General features: G+C 27.9%; 1 long non-coding RNA gene across 2 annotated transcripts in view; it reads left to right on the top strand.

Annotated features, from left to right (window-relative positions):
- The window catches only part of LOC111613757, a 28877-nt gene extending 15239 nt beyond the window's left edge, over window positions 1-13638 (top strand). The window contains exons 3-6 of one of the 2 annotated variants that reach the window (XR_002754821.1): window positions 2227-2295; window positions 11118-11337; window positions 11407-11451; window positions 13592-13638. This is a non-coding gene — a long non-coding RNA (uncharacterized LOC111613757). Of the gene's footprint in view, window positions 1-2226; window positions 2296-11117; window positions 11338-11406; window positions 11975-13591 lie in introns of those variants that run through there. The other variant, XR_002754820.1, reaches the window with a different exon arrangement.

Here is a 13638-nt window from a genome sequence, read left to right as displayed (position 1 = left end):
ATACTTCTCTGAATTCATTCTTTGAGTTATAAATGCTAAATGATCAATATGCAATATTTTACAATAAATGCTAAATCTGTGGTTTCATTGAATCCAAACACACTCCACACTATTATTGATTCCCCACCCATTTGGCATTCTGAAAATATTTGTTTTTCGGTTCTTAAATCGTGCCAATAATACTTTCAACCATCTGGACTATCTAAGATGAATTGTTTTTCATCACTGAACAAAACTTCAATTCATTCTTTGGACTATTTCATGTGTTTTTGTGCCCAATCAAGTCTGTCACTTTAGTGCTTTAATGAAAGTGGTGGCATTATAGCTTTTTTTCTGAATTTTAATGTTGGAGATTTATTTAAAACTCTTTACACTGTTGTGCTACTACAAGGTAAGTGTAATTCTTGTTTTATTTTTCTGATGTTTGTTTAGTGGAGCAAACCTTGATGATTTGTCTTCAATCTCAAGGTATAAGCTCGGGTTTTGGACCTGTCTTGAATTTTGATACATTCTAGCCACGTCTTTTTGATAAATAATCACCAACAGTTGATTTTGGATGATTTATATATGCTGCAATTTCTCTTATTGACTTGCCTTGTGATTTATAGGCATCAATCTGCTCTTTTTCATAATAAGATAAATTTTTTGTTTTACCCATTTTAGAACGTTGAACAACATAAAGAATTTGCATTACAATTACATATGTAAGCTGATTTGCATATTTCAATGCTTGAAACTAAAGAATATTATATTTAAGTCATGAAATGAGTGCTTGTCCGGATAAATATGTAACAGTTTTTTGTACAAAATTTTCAAAAATATTATATTCAGTGACAAAATGTTAATGTTTGATTAAAATTCTTATTTTGCAGTGTGGAAACATGTAAATCCATGTTATTTTTAATAAAACATTTGTCACGTAATGCAGCAAATTTGGGTTTCACTTTAATTTTTAGGTGTCCATATAAATTTGAAACACATCTTATGTTCTATATCATTATTTGTGTGCTTTTGGTTTTAAGGAGAAGGTTGATTCAATAGAAAGGAAGAATTACTGGTATGTTCAGTTTCATTATCAGTATTTTTATTTAATTTTGTACTTACACCTAACTCTTAATAATTTTAGTTACTAATGTGGGGGACATAAAATGTAAATTTGCCCAAAATGCATTTATGTAATCAACCAAATCAAAACAAACATAATTAAATTATAGTTTTGGATTATTGAATTACCAGAAGCATTCCTATACACCTGTAGATTCAGGATTATGAAATTCTTATGAATTTTTTAATTGAGTTCTATTGTATTTACTGCGTTAAATGTGATATATGAATATAAATAAATTTTGTAATTTAGTTTACTCGTAGTAGTTAGTGTTAGGAGTGTCAATATATTTTTCAAAGTCCAGGCTACAAGTGTTTTTTTTAAAAAATGATGTTAAATTCCAATTTTAATTCTAATTCACTTTTCTATTTCATGCCTTATCTGGCAGGTACTGTTGGTTATCGATAAGCTTAGTAACTTGTCAGTTTTATCTAGTAACAGAAACAAATTTCATTGATTAGTATGTGAAATTTACAAATATAATTTTCATAAAGTTATGTAGTAAGTTTTTTCTATAAATTTTTCAAAGGATGTTTAAACAGATGTAATAATTACAAGAAAAGTAAACAAACATTATTATTTTATTATTATACTTATTATCATTATTATAAATGTAAGAAAAATAAAATAAACTTATTTATATATAGGATACAGGGTACAACATATGAAATTAAAGAAAAAGACAAAAATTTGAATCGTTTTATTGCAGTCATGTCAGATAAACTGAAATTTTCTGATAAGTACTGTACATTAAGATTAATGCAGGAAAAAGCATTGACTTATTTTTGAACCCGAATAAGGAGAAATACAATTAGTTTTACTATTTTAATGTTCTCTGCTATGTTCTGAATTTAATGATTTTTTGGTTTGCTTACTTTTAAAATATATTTTTATTTTTTAATTAATTTTTATCTCAGAATGATCATTAAATATGATCAAAAATATTTGTAATAAATATGTGCTGGAATCATTTTATAGTTTGTGTTTCACCTAAGTAGGTTTTGGTTATATTTTTATTGTTTATCAGCTATATTTGTTGAATGTAATGTAAAAAATAGAAGTATTAAATATATTTAGAAGTTATAATTTATATAAAATTTTAAATCAATTTTTTATTTCAGGTGAAATGCATCTCAGTAATTGTTTACATAACATTTAAAAATAGAAATGTGAATGGAAAACAGCCACAGGTATTTATATATATTTATATTATAATAATAAAAATTTAAATAATTCATAATGAGAATTTATAAGTGGAAATAAGTGTTTATAATTATTAGACTATCTATTCTACACATTATTTTTAATGTAACAATTGATATCAGTAAGATGGTACAATTTTGATATAAGTAAAAATTCAAACTACAGAACTGTGAATGTAATTATGTATATTGAACTCTGAAATAAAACACTACATGAAAACATTAAGTATTTCAATTAAAATATTATTTTTTATTTTATTTTATTTTATTTTTTTAATTTTTGTCTTTTCCTATGTTTATATAGGGTCAGCATTTTTTTCTGTAATATGTTTCATTCATTTTTTCCTATGAAGGGCCTCTTCTCTCTTAAGTCTAATCTGTTTCTAGACTTCCTCCACTTTATCTTTTCACTGCAGCATTGGTCTTCCTCTTTTCCTCCTTTCTTTCACTATTAGTTTTTTTACCTTCTTACCAACATAATGTTCATCATTTTGCACTACATGGCCAAACCACTTCAACTTGCATTCTTGCATCTTCCTGCTCAAGAGTCCCACTTCAATAGAACCTATAATAAACTTGTTCCATATTCTATATTTCCTTGATACTCCACACATCCATTTCAAAATTTTTATTTCTGCCTCTTTGCCACCTCCATCTTTTTTTCTTGGGTTCTTGTGATTGCCCATGTTTTAGCCTCATACAACGTTGCAGGTATAACAACTGATTCGTGTAATTTATTTTTCAGTTTACTGCTAACATTCTTGTCACATAACACACTGCTCAATATCCTCCAGTTCAGCCATTTACATTGTATTCTATGTTGCACTTTTGAGTTCAAACCTTCCTCCATTTTGACAAAGGCCTCTAGATACTTAAACCTTTTAACCACAGGAAGCGTTGCATTTTGGATTTTAATATTGCACTTGTCTCTACCATTCAGACTCACATAAGCTGTTTTTCTTCTGCTAATCATCATAGATTTGTTTTTTCTGAAAAATTATGAAAGTTTTCATTATTACTGCTTCACTGTTTGGTGTAGCCTATATATTTGTATAAAATTAGAATGTTAATTTTTTCATTAAAATGCCTATTTAAATTACATGAATTATATTTTGAATATATTGAAAATAGTGTTCATGAAATCAGTTTTTAACAGTTTGAAAAAGAATTGAAGGAAATATTTTGTATTGTCATGTTAATTTTATAATGATGAGTAATTCTATTCATTATAAAAGTATTTCTGTTTTTTGAGAAATTTATTTAAATTTGTTCATTAAACTTTTTATGTTAACATTTCAGAAGTCTTTTCATTGAAACGGTAGAGCCACCAGATCAAAATTACATAATATTTTTGCACTTTCTCTGCAAACTTATCTTATGACTGATTGAATAATTTATTGGTTTTGTCATCTTAATAAAAACAAAAATCTGTATGAGAATAATTTTAATATTATGTTTTTATATTTGATATAAAGCAGTGGTGTCATATGAGATAGGGAACATGCTTCATGGTTCTAAAATAACATGACACATTTTCAACATTTATTTAACAGCATTAACTAAACACACTCAAGAAAACCTTTAAATATGCAGCCATATTTATTAAATTCTAACGTTTTCGGTCATATTCAATGACGTTTATCAAGAAAAAACATAAAAAATCGAACTCTGAACTTTAAACTTGAATTAACGATACAGGCGTTTTGGAACGTTTTTTTTTTTAAAAGGATATTATACTGGAATAATGCCATTTTTATATAACGGTTGTCATTAACAGCATTAAACAGCAGAAATATTTATGGAAAGTATCCATAGGTATATATGTATTTTTAATGTTATAATAAAAATAATTGTGAATGGGAATTTATTGGTAATAAGTTTCTATAACAATGGTGGTATGTAGATGATGTTTTTAGTCTAACAAAGAATGTAAGTAAAATAATATAATTTACACATAAGTGATTTTCATTTGAACACTACCCAAAACAGATACATTTTATTTCAATCTGATAACATTATTGAATATTAATTCACTGACATTGTTCTGTACTAAGGCCTGTGAAATATTCTAGCTGTAAACAGATGAGCATGTTTATTTGTCTACTATTAGGATATTGATGTGTCAGTCTCATAACTGCACGTAGATAGATTTCTGAATATGAGATGTAAATGTACACAAGTTAGAAGTAATTTGTTTTTATATAATTAATAATTTCGAACTTTGAGTAAATGAATTATTAAAATAATAATTTAGATTATTTTTCAATTTAGAGTGATGAAGTGATGTAATGTAGTGATCTAAATGAAGTATGTTAATGATTGTAATCTTCTGTCGAATATTCTGCTAGAGAGTGTAAAATGTTAGCGAATGTCATCAACTGTTGTCAGCTAACATCTGTTTTTTAGTGACTTTTCAAATAATATTGAAAAACAATATGAAAACATTTTAAATGTAATTCACAAAATATCAGTGATTTAATTGTTTAAACATGTGAATAAAGTCCAAAAATGTGTTTTTGAAATTTTTCAATTAAAATCAAGTAAAAATACATAGTAAAAGGAGTTTTTGGTGTAGTTTAAACAATATTTAAATCGAATAAAATATGTTAGTAAATATCATTAATGTTTTTGTGTCAGTATGCAATTAGTATTATTATTTCTCTAGATTTAAATTTTAATCAAGAATGCTACTACTTAATTTATTTGTATGATTGAAGTAATACTAGTACAGTAGAGTCCTGAAAACTCTGCCTAATGTGGACGGAAGGAAAACCGAGTTTGTGAAAATTCTGGGTTATCAGGAGTCTATAATGCAAATTTTTTTAGTCCTGTCGTCTTAATTTAAGGAGGTATATTATTTTGTGTTTTTTTAATACTGAAAATACCTGTTCAAATAATCAAAGCTTTACATGTATAATTTGTGACTTTTACAAGTCAATTTCTTGTATTCAGAATTATAATTTGAATAAAAAGCAGTGCGATATTTAACTATTAGAATTTCTGAAAAGTTAGAATTTTTTCATGAGAAAATTGCAAGAAAAACGATTAACGGCAATTCGATTTTTAATTGTTCTTTGCGAATCAAAATATTTAATTAGTACAAAGACAGTCAAAATACGTTTCAGAAATAATGTGAAAACTATTATTCGCATATATGAAGCGCATATATTTGTAGTTATTTGTGTTATTCTCTATATAATTCCACAATAATTCCGAATATTTGAACAATCTTTATTGTAATTTCTGTCACGTTTGACTTGATAATTTGGAAGGAGGGCATAGTACGCTGTATCGCTTCCATATTGCTTATGTAGTAGTATGTTTCCTTCGGTTGGTTTAAAAGAAGTGAAGAAAACAAGCAAATTAATTTACTTTTCTGAAATGCTTAACAAATATTTCTAAAATTAATATAAAAGAAAAGACAGGTTTTTAAGGAAACGTGATTTATTATAAAACCCATAGCCTGTTAATTGCATCACAGATTGACAAAATATTAGTAACGTTACACGCCTCTAGAGGGAGTTCATTATTATAAACTTATATGTTAATTATTCTTTTATAAAAAGTAATTGCGTGCAAGTTATGAAAAGTTTTATAGAATTTCGCTTGCAAAATGCTTGTTAAACTGAATGTTTGGAAATTTGCAGTAATTTGTTTCGAGTAGGAAAGTTGATTAGTACCGAAAAGTGAGAACACCCCTTTAGAGAAATGACGCTGGTGTTATTAAAGTATGGGTGAAAGATGAAGATTTTGACAGGCGATCAATTGTACTTGTCTGTGTGGTCATGTAGAGTTCAGTCGCCTGCCGCATGCAATTTAAAGAAAGTCATATAGGTCCGTAGACATAGACAATAAAGCTGCTGAACCTTATGCAAATTTTCTTATTTTGTATAGAAGGTATAAACAGGGTTAATTTGTAAGCACGTTGAGCCAGCTGCGTGAACGAATTTTTTACGATTCTTTTACTGCTAATATCAGATGTGGAGTGACATAAAGAGTGATGTCATTCGACATGTTTTTTCGTAATGCGTAGTTAAAGGTTTTCCATTGCTTTAGAATCTTTTTGTTAACTGTATTATCATTATTGATTTCTATATTTATTTAATCTTATTTACTTTTAATGTGACGAGAGTTTTTTTTTTACTTATTTTATTGTTTATTTCTGCATATCGCGATTTCTTGCTGGTTATTCAGCGGGGGAAACACCGAGTTGATCATTTCGTAAGTTTTTCATATTTATCGTTGAGAAATTACTTGTACAAATTTCTGTCACATCAGAGTATCAAGTACATATTGAATTTAATTACTGTGGATGCTTTTTAGTTGTTCTGTTATTACGAGAATTACAATTTTGTCATTTTACAATTTACTAGCATTTATAATTTTTCATAAGTATTGGAAAAAAAGGGATTTTTCTGGAATAAAAGGTTATTTTTAAGTGGAATAATGGTTTTAACTTATTATAAGTGTTGTTGTGCTGTTGGTTTATTGCAATTTACAGAATGTTAAATATTTTTATCGCTCGATTTGAGAATTGTTATAGAACACATTTAACTTGTGGGAAATGTGTAATAAACTGTTTCTTTAATGTATTGTTTTGAATTGGCAGTTATTTAGTGTGAAATATTTCTACGTTTTTTGTTGTATTTCAGTCATTAATTAAATAATCATCACTGAAATATCGTTGAATTAGTGCAGTATATGAGTAAACTTGATGTTTTAACTCGAAAAGGTAGCATAATAATAAAAGAATTTTTACTGTGGAAGGAAAAAAAAAACAATTTCTATAACATCTTACTATTAATCTTATATATTTCATGATACATGCTGCAATAAATCGCTTTTATCGATTGAATCGGCTGTACGAAAATTTCTTTCTATGTGGCATTACGTTGTTTCGAAAATATATTTTTGACTTTGTTTATATTGTTTCTTACGAAACACTTCCGTCGTACTATAAAGACAAATTCGCGAAAGTTCACAACTTTGTTTCGGACTGCCTTGAAAGTTCAATTCGCGAAATGAATCTGTGACGTCACTGCTTACAGAGTTCTCTGCTAGAGCGGTGTTTATTAACAGGTCGCGGCTCCCTTGGGGTGCGTAAGAAGTTTGCAATGGGCTGCCAAATTATGCAAAAAATTTTTTAGAATGTAATAAAAAGAAAATTGATGTATAATCTTATATCGTATTGAAAAGTGAAATATGAAAGATAAGGTGTTTGTATTTAGTTTTTTTTTTTTTTTAACAAATTGGTTGAGGATATTCAACTGCAGAAATCTCAATAAATTGTTTTCCAATATTATTTGTTCATTTATGAATTTTAAACGTTATTTATTATATTTTTTGTTAAAAATGAATGAGTTTTCATGCTTAATTGTGAAGTTTGAATGTTATTTAAATAGATAATGAAATAATAAAGTTATGTTTTATATTTATTACATAAAAAAGTAAAGCAATAATAAAAAAATCGATTTATTATAGATAATTTAACAAATATAAATTAATTTTTAAAAAATGAAGGCAATTTCATTTATTCGATTTCAATTTCAATTACCTAAAAATAACATTTCAGCGGTAGTAACGAAACACGCCGATAGAGGGCGAAAATTATTATTACGAGAAAAATATTTTATAGGCGTGTATATGAATTATTACACAAATATGTATAATCGAAAAAGTCGATTCTCAGAATTTCATTAGCGAGTAGACTGGACAGTCGAACTTTTAGCAAAGTTTTGAAAAAAGTCTTAGCTGTAAGCTTAGATAATGGCAAGAACGCGATGACACCCTCTGACCTGTGGTTTCACTTGGTATATAAGTAGATTCGAGTTTCGAGCTATTCAAGAGACACTCAGTTTTTACTCCGGGCTGGAAGTAAAAAACGAAGGTGCTCTCTTCCCTCCTAATCAAACCTAAAATTAGAACAAGCAATACAAAAACTGTTAAACGTGCGTTTATTCGTTAAATATTCGTTGATTACTGAATAATTGGTAATTTCTTTCCTTCTATTCTGTAGAATATTACTTTACCAGATGTTACACGTAATAGAGGAAAGGTACAGCAATCGGTCCCTTAACGATTTCACATTTTCGAAGCTAGGAGACTTTGAAACGTCGAGAAATGCAAAAACATTTCCTACTTTTTTTCATGTGTGGAGCACGATTTTCTTTACTCATTTAGAAGCTTAATGATTTCTGTGCTTTTTGTCGAAAATCTGTTAATTTTTGCAGGGAGGTTTTAGTGTTAGGGGGATCGATGATATTGAATTTTGGTGGTTAAAGGTGAGGGGTGTGGAGAAAAAGGGGTCGTGTAAAATCTCGAGTACGCAGTTACTTGATGACGATTTTGCTCATTAACATTTATAATTTTTTTTTATAAAACTTATCTCTGTTTTCAAAATTAAGCATTTTTGCCATTTTATAATGATTAAAATTATAAAAAGTTTTAAATAATAAAATATTATAACAGATGGCGCCACTAACTGATACCTGGAAAGATAAGCAACTGGTTGCTGGATTTTATCCATGAGGATTGGGAAACGAAGAATGTGGAATTTTTGAGTTGACTTTATGTCAATGTCTTTGTCAGAATGGAAAATATTTAATTAAATAACAATAAAAGTCTATTTGTATAAAATTATAATGCTTTCTTAATATGAATATGCAATAAATTCGAGTTATATGAATTAAATTATGAATATTTTGAAATTGGTATTAGAGAAACCAATTACCATTAATGGCTTTAATAATTGACATTTTCACACAAGATACAAATGAGAAAGAAAATCAAAAATCAATGGGCAGAAATTTCTTTGATTTGGTTAATAATTAAAAAAAGGAAATTATTTAAACTGTAATGTTTTTATGTTACTGAAATCAATAAATGCATATTTTTTTATTGCTGTTGATTGTATAAATCTGGAGAATGTGATAAAATTTGTATCGAGTCAATCACATAATGATGTATTTTGACTTGAAACTATAAAACTACAAGATGAAAATTAGCCAATAGACAAAATTCTTGGAATCCTTATGCAAACTTATCTGTTGTCAGATGAAATAATTGATTGTTTTTGTCATCATTTTTAAATAAACATTGGAATGAATTCAATGACTAAATGATACATTTGAATTTGATTGAAAGGAATGGTGTCAGTATGGATCAGATGACACTCAGTTAACAGTAAAATGACATGCTATAAAATCACTGTGCTGTGTCTTTGCAGAAATTTATTATTGTTTAAAATGTTACTGTAAGCAACATCACGAAAAAGCTTAATTTAGTACTATTAGTGTATGTACTGTACAGTATTAAAAAACTTAATTTTTAATTTTAAAGCTGCTATTGATTATAGTCTAAAGTGTCGTTATTACCCACTTACAAAAAACATTACAGAAGTATGTGTATTATACTGTCATTGACAATGGATGTTGTTGTATGTGTATTATACTGTCATTGACAATGATTTGTTACTCTGAAAGAAGAGAAAAACACAATTTCAAATTAAAACATATTGAATGTAACAGGATTACATTACTTTAAATGTATTATAATTTGAAAGTGTATTTCTCTTCCCTCAGTGTAAAAAGTCATAGTTCACAAGAGCATCCAAAGTTGACGAAAGTGTAATATAAATAATTAAAGCAACTATCAACAATTTAGAAATATAATACAATTACAAAAAAAATGAAATAAGAAAATATAAATGCATATAGGCTATGCAAATGACATTTTAATTTAAAGTGTAATTTTAATTTTGTAATATGTAATTTCACATTCAGAATTATATTAAAATTATAATTTACAACTGATGCTAGTACATAGAAAAACATTTCTATGAATTCTGTATGGTCTGGTATTAAAAAAAAAAATTATGAATTTGACATTGCAGGTTATCATTTTATATGACATTAATTTTAACAATTTATCTGATTGAAAGATTTTTTAGACTAAAATACAAAACATTGACATGCAAAATCTTATACAGTGATACCCCAAATTTATGCAATAGGTGGGACCGAGCAATAACTGCGTAAGTCGAATTCGCGTAAGTGAGGGTATAATTTCTTAATTTGTGTAAAATCCAAGTCGGATGTATGTAAGCTAATAAATGTTTTCGTTAATCTTATCTCGTATTTTGATTCGTTTATGGTTACAAGAAATCACCACATAGAGTTTCTCAAGTCTTTGTAGATATAACAAACACAGAAATAAATAACACAAAATAAATTGTAGCTATGTGTCGATCACGCATGACACGTTTGAACATGTAAGCCGAACAATAGTGTGGGGGGGAGTGACTAATTGAGAGTTGCTTGGCGCTCAAACAAAAGACGAATTGACAAGATTTGAAAATTGCGTAAGTCTAAGTTTGCGTAAGTCGGGGTAGCGTAAGTCAAGGTATTACTGTATTATGATACTTGTTTATAAGAATACAAAAATCTTAAGAATTCATGTCTCACACTATATAGAATGTTTAAACTGTTGTATATTTCTCATGAAAAATGTCTAATAGTTGCAAGTTTTCGATTTCTATTGTTTAAGATAATTAGAATTTTATAAGAGTAGCAATTAATAATATATAAAATGATATGAAAGACCAAGTTTTAATTAAGTTTAATGTTTAATAAGTTTAATGTTTCCGTTTTCTTGAAATTCCTATATGAAGATCTTGTTTATTATTAATCTTCTAATTTGAATTAAATTCAAGATTTTGATATAATTAATGAAATTTTGAGGATGAAAGCATTAGTATGCAGATTAGTAAAATTGCATCATTTGACTTATTAAACTTTTATATATACTTTCAGGAATTCTTTAAACTTTGTTGTGCATTTTTTGAAATTGCAGAGTGAACAAACAGTCAGTTGTTGGCATTGGGTCTGAAGTCAATAACACAGATTCAGATTGTGAAAAAAGTTTTATTGAACATATTTCAGTATGTATTAGTATGAAATATGTTTTATATCATTATTTGTGTTCTTTTAGAATTAAGGAGAAGGTTGTTTCAATAGAAAGGAAGAATTACGGGTATGTTCAGTTTCATTATCAGTATGTTTATTTAATTTTGTACTTACACTTACCTTTTAATAATTTTAGTTACTGATGTGGGGGACGTAAAATGCAAGTTGGCTTAAAATTCATGTATGTAATCAATAAAAACAAACATAATTAAATTATAGTTTGGATGATTGAATTACCGGAAGCATTCCTATACACCTATAGATGCAGGATTATGAAACTCCTATGAATTATCTAATTGAGTTTTATAGTGTTTACTGTTTTAAATGTGATATATGAGTACAAAGTAATTTTGTAATTCATTTTAGTAGTCAGTGTTAGGAGTGTGTATATATTTTTCAACATTCAGGTTACAAGTGTTGTTTGATAGGTGTTAAATTCCAATTTTAATTCAACTCAGTTTTCTATTTGATGACCCTTATCTGGCAGGCACTGTTGGTTATTTGTAAGCTTAGTAACTTGTGAATTTCATCTACTAACAGAAACAAATTTCATTGATTAATATTTGAAATTTACAAATATAATTATTAGTGATGTAACGAATATTCGGTTACTATTTGGTATTCTGCCTATTCGGCTCATTTTTTGCTATTGGGCCAAATACCGAATATTTAATCACTATTCGGCCGAATACCAAACACGTATAAGCAGGAGTAAAAAATAACAAAAAAAAAATAAACAGTAAATTAATCGTTTTGGTATTTAGATTTAATGTTATAGGGTTAGTGTTGTTTGTTTATATTTATTTATAACTTTAACATGCACAAAATAAAAAAGAAAATAATATTAGTCACATGTATTCACAATTTTTAATTACAAAGATCAGCAGACGTACACATCTATTTGTTCGAGAATCGTTGCACATCAGAGGGTCTGACCTTGCCTATCCTTCTTTTTAAGCGCTCGTCTTTGCTCTTCCCTTTCTCTTTCTTCTATCGCTCTAGTCGACGTATGCATACATCATAATACGCGCTCATGATACTTTCGATTCGTCACTTTTCCGTCGTAGATTTACAATTCTACAATTACGTGACTCATAGCCTGGTGACAACGGAGAAAAGAGACAGAAAGGACGTAGGTATAAGTCATAGTTATGATTTCACAGATTCGATACAGCTTGGTAGACTGAACGGCCGCAGGCTTTCGCCCGTGCACGCTAAGTGACTTTCATTACAAGCATTTAGCTTTCCGAAGTCTATGACAACAACTGTTTGGCATTGACAACCGCGAATTTCTCGCCAGTAAGCTGCCTCGACTTGTTCAATTATGTTATCAACTGAATTTTATATTTATTTTCATATTTTCACTTTGCGGTCCTTTTCTGTTTTTTTTCCATTATTTACACGTGTAGGTCACTCCATTATTATCCACATTTGATATCATCACTTATCACATACTTCCATGACACTTTTGTCTGTCCACTACAACTGTCAAGAATTAACGCGATTGGCGAAGCGTAGTCACAGCGGGCCAATAAAGAGCAGGATTTTTGCCATAATGTGGTTTGCGCGCCAATTTTCATATATGCGTTAATCAAGCCGAATATTCGGCTATTCGGCCACGCTCCTGGCCGAATATTCGGTATTTGGTTTGAGGCCGAATATACTATTCGTTACAACACTAATAATGATTCGTAAAGTTACCTAGTAAGGTTTTTTATATAAATGTTTCAAAGGATGTTTTAAACAGATGTAATAATTACAAGAAAAGTAAACAAATATTATTATTTTATTATCATACTTATTATCATTATTATAAATGTAAGAAAACTAAAATAAAAACTTACTGACATATAGGATACAGGATACAACATATGAAATAAAAGAAAAAGAAAAAAACTGGAATTGTTTTAATGCAATCATGTCGGATAATTTGAAATTTTCTGATAATTACATTAAGATGAATGCAGAAAAAAGCATTCATTTATTTCTGAACTTGAATAAGGGAATACAATTAGTTTTACTGTTTTAATGTTCTCTTTTATATTCTAAATTTAATGATTATTTGGTTTGCTTACTTTTAAAATGTATTTTTATTTTTTAATTAATTTCTACTTTAGAATGATTGTTAAATATGATCAAAAATATTTGTAATAAATATGTGCTGGAATCATTTTATAGTTTGTGTTTCAGCTAAGCAGATTTTGGTTATGTTTTTATTATTTATCAGCTATGTTTGTTGAATGTAATGTTAACAAGAGAAGTATTATATATATTTAGATGTTATAATTTATATAAAATTTTAAATCAGTTTTTTATTTCAGGTAAAATGCATTTCAGTAATTGTTTACATAACATTAAAAAATAGAAA

Source organism: Centruroides sculpturatus, unplaced genomic scaffold (genome assembly GCF_000671375.1).
Source record: "Centruroides sculpturatus isolate CEXI.00-Female unplaced genomic scaffold, Cexi_2.0 scaffold1902, whole genome shotgun sequence".
Taxonomy (NCBI): Eukaryota; Metazoa; Arthropoda; class Arachnida; order Scorpiones; family Buthidae; genus Centruroides; species Centruroides sculpturatus.
The sequence above is the reverse complement of the archived record's forward strand: the minus strand, read 5'-3'. Positions and strand labels throughout refer to the sequence as shown.